Source organism: Aphelocoma coerulescens, chromosome 18 (genome assembly GCF_041296385.1).
Source record: "Aphelocoma coerulescens isolate FSJ_1873_10779 chromosome 18, UR_Acoe_1.0, whole genome shotgun sequence".
Taxonomy (NCBI): Eukaryota; Metazoa; Chordata; class Aves; order Passeriformes; family Corvidae; genus Aphelocoma; species Aphelocoma coerulescens.
This window is the reverse complement of record NC_091031.1, coordinates 10,482,533-10,489,560: the sequence shown is the minus strand read 5'-3', so window position 1 is coordinate 10,489,560 and position 7,028 is coordinate 10,482,533.

Below are 7,028 nucleotides of genomic sequence, written 5' to 3'. Positions count from 1 at the left end.
GCAGTGCAACGTGCTGCCCTGGAGGAGCTGGACACTTGTGCTGTGTGCCAAGACAGCAGCTGCTGTTCTTACCCCTGAGAGACTTGGAGCACAGCTCCATTGCCAGCTCAAAGGTTAAACATCAGAATGGGGCCTGAGCGTGCTCTCCCTGCTCAGAGCCTGAATCCAGAGTGTTCCCCTTTGGAGCCCGTGCAATGGCCCCGTGCCAGCCCAGCGCCATGGCCGTTCCCTCCTGGGATGTGCGGTCCCATGGGCAACACAGCAGCTGCCCAGGTACTTCCAGCAGTCAGCCAGGGCTCCTTGGGGTGGATGGGGCATCCCTCCTCTCTTTTTAACCAACAAATGGAAAAGACACGCTGGGCTGCAGCTCTGGAAGTGCAGCATTTTACAGCTGCCGTCCTGGAGTCCCTGTCTGAGTGAGGATGAAGGCAGAGGCAGGGCTTGCTCTGAGGTCCAGCAGCACTGCAGAGGCCATCCATGTCCCTTTGCTCAAGCTGGGCTTTCACAGCACTCATTTAGGGATGGCTGTGGGGCCATACACCAGAGGTCCCTCCAGAGCCCCAGGAGTATCAGGACTGCAGGAGAAGCCCTGGCCAGGCTGATGGCTCTGACATGATGGTTATGGAGGCCCAGCCCTGCCTGCACCTTGACTGCCCTGGCCCTCTGGAGAGCTCAGGAAAGCCGGGTACGGTCACCGTGGGCGATCAGGCAGAGGACACCGAGCCCAGAGACATCAGCTGGGATGGTGGCTGTGCCTTTCCCCTCAGGCCTTGGCTCTAATGGCACAGGTCCCATCAGCTTTCTCCTCAGCTTGGGCCTCGTCACCTGACACTGACGGGCAGACAAGTTCCTTCAGGGATCCTCAGCAGGAAGCCGACAGCGCTATTCCCAGTGAGGGGAGCAGGGGATGCCGGTCCTACAAAGCTACATTGGCAAGAAGAAATCCTGTTCCTCATATTCTTTGTCTTCTTCTGCCCTGAGGTTTCCTTCTGCAGAGGGGACATATTCCCCTGGGACATGTCAGCAGGACCAACTTCCCAGGAGATAGGGCTGTTGTGAGAGGTAGGGTCAGTCTCTAGCACACATTGAAAACCCAGGCCATCTCTCCCTTAGTTGGTAGAGCAGTGTGATAGGAGAAGATCTGTGGGGCAGAACAGCAAGTGCTGAGGCCCTGGCACCTAGACTGAAATGGGTTTTCAGGGCAAAAGATGGGAGTCCCGAGAGCTGAACGCCAGTCTGAGGTGAGAGCACATTCATACCTAGGCCCCTAGATCATACCTGTAATGCAAATCAAACTGTGGGGCAACAGGGATTTGCTTCAACTGCATTTTCCTGTTTGACACTAAGTACTAATAAGGACATGCTCAGACTCCCCATGCAGTCACTGCTGATTGCACCATGGCAGAGTGTGTAGAAAGCAGGTGAGGAAGGGCATGGCAGACACCCACCCCCAAAGATGCTGTTTCTGCACTGAAGGGGACAGTTCCATCTGGGAGTCTCTGCAGCTGAGGCTGCAGGCACAGAAGCCCTCCAGCTCCAGAGCCCTTCCTGTTGCTGACAGGGATGAAGTCTCTTCTCTCCTTCTGCCCCGGCCTCTGGCAGTGAGTTGCCCATGGCTGCAGGAGGGAGGGGCTTTGGAAGGCCAGGAACAGATATTTGCCTTATTTAGGTGAGCTGTGCTTCGTGTCCTTGGTTCAGCAGATCCCTTCTCCAAGGAGGAATCTGTGGCTAAAATGTGACTTTTCCATCATGATACAGCTACTGAGATGGAAACAGGCCATCCCAGCATGAGTCTGCCAGAGGCCTGGGTCTTCAGGGGCAAAAGACTCTGGCCTAAAATACCCAGAGCTAAATGGCAGGTAAAGAATACATGAGCACCCTGTGCTGTGATTTGTACTGCCTTTGAAAGCAGGGGTATTCAGTGCCACACTTGGAAACCACATCATGTATCTGCGACAGGAACTGCCCTTTTGACCACCCCGTGACTATCGTGACTACCTGCCCTGACTACCTCGCATTGTTGTTACCTTGCAGACCTCATGAAGGTCCTGAGAGATTTTGGGACAGGGACATCCAAGCACTTTGGCAGGGTGAAATGGCACCAGAATTAAAAGTAACTGAGAAACTGGCAAAGTTGTCTCAAACCTTCAGAAGTAAATGTAATGAAGAGAAAGAAAGTGCTTTTGTGAAGATTAGTCAAGAAGATTTATGGCTCTTGAATTAATAGGAAGTGGAGGTTATAACCCATCAAAACTTAACTTTGGGGGAAAAAAGGATATTTTGATATTTCTGAAGGTTTCTAGTGAATTTTTTGGTTTGTATTTGTGTTTGTATGTTACTGTGGTAGACCTAGAATATTTCTGTAGTAGGAAACAATTCACTGGGTTGGATTGGTAAATAAGTGAATAAGAAAAACAGCATTTTTATTTTGCAGAATATATTTTGAACAATATAAAATTATTAAAATATCAGCCATAAATTATAAATACCTTGAAAATATAATACACCATACTTAAAAATTATCATATTCCTTAGGCTTCTAAACTCATATCACACTTATTGAATGTCTTATTTTGCAGGGATTTTTTTTGTTGCTGTAATTATCAGTCTAAACTAATAATTTCAAACAAGGTGTGCCCTTCCTAAAGTCATCTTCAGACAGATCATTCTAGTCCTACATATTCTCCTGGGAATGACAGCACAGCTTTATTGAAGATCCATAATACATTATTAGGACACATGTAGAACACCTGTGAGAAACCAAAGTTTTATTATTCTTGATGCGTATCCTCTCAAAACTGAAAGCAAATTTTGAGAACCCTCTTTTTTCCAATGTAAATAATGAATATGGTAACTACCAATACAAAACACCTGGTATCAATACTGAAAACTTTTTCTGCACTTGAAAATGCCTTGTACAATTTAGTTTTAATGTTCTGATGTCCTTCTTTTATGAAGAAAGGAGGTAAACATTTTTTATATAATGGCAACATTCACTTAGAGAAAAAAAATGGCTAGGTGTGCAAATTTAAGCAAATCTATTTCCATAGTGTAGCCTCTCTCTGCTTCTCTTGCAAGTGCAGTCAACACAAAAACAAGCCAATTAATCAAGTGTCTGCTAATTTTGTTTCACATTCCTATTCTCATTTCTTCTCCTTCCATGCCATTGTCCAACTCTTTTTGCCTTTTCCTTCTCCTTCCACTGCCATCAGAGCTTGTTCACCTCACTCACCTGTTTGGTAACTGAAGATTTTCAGCTGCTTTCGTATGTGATGAAAAGGGCATCCTAAATGTCACCTCCTCATCCAGAACCTGCTGCCCATGTATCTTTCTCTGACATATGCTGTGAAGATGGGAGGAATTTGAGTAACCATGGAAATCTCACGCACACAGAAAGCAGTTTATCATGAAGTCTTAAAATGCTGTGAGTTAACTGTCACTAATCCCCAGCTGGTTTTGCCCTCCCTCTTCCCTTTTCTTTGCAAGACTTACTTTTCTTCAGTGGGCAGACACTTAGGTGTCACCAAACAAAATAAAGACATTCCTAGGTTTAAAATATACTGCTGAAACTTCAGAAGTCACATCTGTTTTCCCTGCTGTGAAGTCAAATAAAAACTGTATCAAGCATTGCAGGAATTAGTCCCCAAAGGAAGGAACAGGATCAGAAGATCACAAGGCCATCTCAGTCCACTCAGAGCTACCCTGAGATACAAGGAGGTTCTGAGCAGAGCAGGCACAAAGGTCAGCTCACTCGTGTTCTGATCTTGCAGTGGCCAAGCCAGTAACTGGCCCAGAGTAGCTAACCAGGCTGGTCAATCTCTTTTTTGTTAGGCTTATCACTGGCTTTTCACTAGACATAATCCCCAGCTCTTTTCCTATCTTGCTCCTCTAGAATGATAGCTCAAGTCTCTGAAGGACTCATCTTACCCAGGTAAACAACTACCCAGATTAAATATTCCAGGAACAGAGAAAGCACTTAACACATTTGATTTAATTTAACACAACACCCATCTTTCAATAGAATAAGAACTTTTAATGTGAAATTCATCCTTACCATTTCCAGGATCCAGTGTCCAGCCACATCTTAGCAGAAGTGTCACAATGAGAAGCTTGCACCAGAGAATCAGTGTTCTGGAATTTCTCCTTGTCTCATGCCAGCATTCCTGAAAGGTCTTATTTTACCCAGGGATCTTCAGTAAGAGGCTACACATTCCCTATCAGTCATTAAGGATCCACAGGGAAAAAGATCCCCCCTGGTATGTTTTATAAATATTAACAGCATAGCTGAGAACAGCATTTGCAAGCTGCAAATCCCATTGCATTTGCAAGATGTAAATCCCATTGGAAATTTTCCTTCTAGATTAATGTAAAACTAACATGAAGCAGTAAAAAATGCTGAACATCTTCCATTTTCAACAAGAGACTTGGGTGCTTATCTTTGCATTTTGGATCAATTCAGCATATGAGACAAGGACTTTTCTTTCATGTTGATAGTTTCATTCCTACAGTTAAAAGCTTCTCATTTGAAGATAAACTATTCTAGTAATCCTGTCTACTTCCCAAATCTACGTGATAATAACTATTTTGGCAACAATAAGTGTGTATATGTGTTCCAGGTCTAGCATTTGGATTAGTTTTGTTTTCTTAGTTCAGTCTACTGAAACTAACCTATTTCTCAAACTAGAAGGGAGAGAATGAATTAAAAGGATTTCATCAAAATTCTCAATTTTCATCTCCAAATTATGAATCTCCTCTTGAGATTTTTGCTCTTTGAGACTGAAAAAAGAAATGTTGAAGAGAAAAGTGTTAGTCAGCAATTAAAGAACACTCCATTCTAAAATGAATGATGTTGTAATGAGACATGACAGCAGAGATTAGCTCAAGCCCTTTCCATTCCAGCAAAACTTTTGCTGCATCAACTTCTCATATACAGTACACCCACATTACTGCATCTTCTCTCTCCACTGCCTGTCTCTCCTCTCCTTACATCCTCTATCCTGCATTACCCCTTCTCAATTTCCCCACTGATGAGTGCTATAATTCTTCTCGCCCTCACCCACCTGACCTCCACATGTCCTTGGAGGATTGTCCCTTGCAGTGTGCAGGAGCCCCTGCCCTGGCCAGGCACAGGGTGACACAGGCTCACACACATTGCTCCTCTGCTCTCCCAGCTGCATCTGGGCTTAGTTTATGTGGGCCATGGTCTGCCAGAGAACCATCACATCCATGCAGATCCTGCTCATTCCCGGCCTCTCCCATGGCCCTGAGCACCTCCCAGTTCCCAGTCAGGGCATCAGGGACCCCAATCACCTGAGGAGGAGCTCAAGTCACTTATTGCCAGGCACAGGAGACACTGCTGTCTGTGTAGGCTCCTGAGCCTGATCTCCATGCCCTCGACAGCAGGAGGTTTCCTACTTTAGCAGAAGCTGAGCATCTCTAAGCTCTCTCCAGCCTCCCAGGGCTCACTAGCAGGAGTTGTTTGCTTTATCCTGTAATCTTCACGTTGCTAGGGAAATCAGTAAGTCACTTGGAGTCATGATTTTAATCTTCATCTAGTGGCAATAGTAATTACTTATCAAGACCTAATTTCACTCTGCAATGCATCTTGTTGTCCCCCTGAGTCTCTATCTGCATCTTTCCCATGCCATGCCACGCCCTTCTGTAAGCAGGAAAACCTCCCAAGGCTAAGAGGAGAGGACATGTTCATCATAAAAGTATAATCAGCGTTACATTGGAATCTACTGATGCTTATTGACTTGAATGAATTATCCCCAAGGATACAGTCAGTTGGAAATGTCATAGCAGCCAATCTTCAGGAAAAGTTTCAGAACTCAAAACTCACAAGTCACAATCTCAGTGAAGCATGATGCTACCTAACATGTGAAGGTTTCTTTATGAATCTATGAATGAGTACTTCTTCATCTACTGCCCACTGAGTGGATGTCTTACTGGATAAACAAATATCCCAAAGATATGTCTGAAATTTTTTGGACTGTACTGGGAAACTAGTGAAAAAGTAGAAACTAATGAGACTGCAAGAGGTAGTTGATGAGCATATAAAAATTATAAATGGAACAGAAATTCACTGCTGGACCATAATGAAACAGAAAATGGGACTTCACAGTTTATTTTCCACTATAGTGGACTCTGTTGGCTGCCACAGGGTGATCTGTTTATAATAAGATTCAACCTAGACAAGATGTAAAGGCCTTCCTTGCCAAATGTGAGAAAACAGCAGTGCTCATTTTCAATCAATTTTTTCAAATTGCAGAACAGAATGGATGAGTATTATATGAAGATCTGATCACTCTTTTCCTAGGTTTATTTTTGGCAGTAGGTTCTGACACCAGAACAAGGACCACTTAAGAAACTCATTGATAAAAATACTGAAACATGGATAAAAGTAATGAAGAAAATATCACTCTTCCATGCTGTGAAAAGTCTTCTACACTGGAATGTAATAAACTCTAGTCTCCAGTTCACAATGCAAATCTAAAAATTGTGAGATTTTACCTGACCATAGCCTGGAAATCTGTGTCTGTGTATCTACTTTTACTTGTTGCTATGTATTCTCTCTCTCTCTCTGCCTGCTAACACAGAGTCTGAGATAGAAGTCATATCTTAAGGGCTGGCAGACAGTGAGGCAGCTGCTTGATGACTTTCTCAAGATGCTTCTATTTTCAGCATGCTTCAGTCTCTTTTTCATGGGAAATGTCAGCACTGCAATACCTTGCCCACTCCACATTGCTGAGCAGGACATTCTGTATCCAGGGTCTGTGCTCTCTCTACCTCTCTTCTTTTTGAGTGTGCCGTGCTTTGCTCTCAGCTGCAGCAGAGTCCAGCCCTGCAGGGGCACTACCTGAACTGGAGACAGTGGTGGGCAGGACCTGTTTAATTTCTCTTTTAGCATTAAGGCATCGCTGCTGCTTCCAGTACACTCTTTCCTAAGGACTAGCAGCCAAATAGATGCCTAGCCATGTGCCTCACTCTTGCCTGTTGCAAGGCTGGGTCCACATCCTGCACAGTAC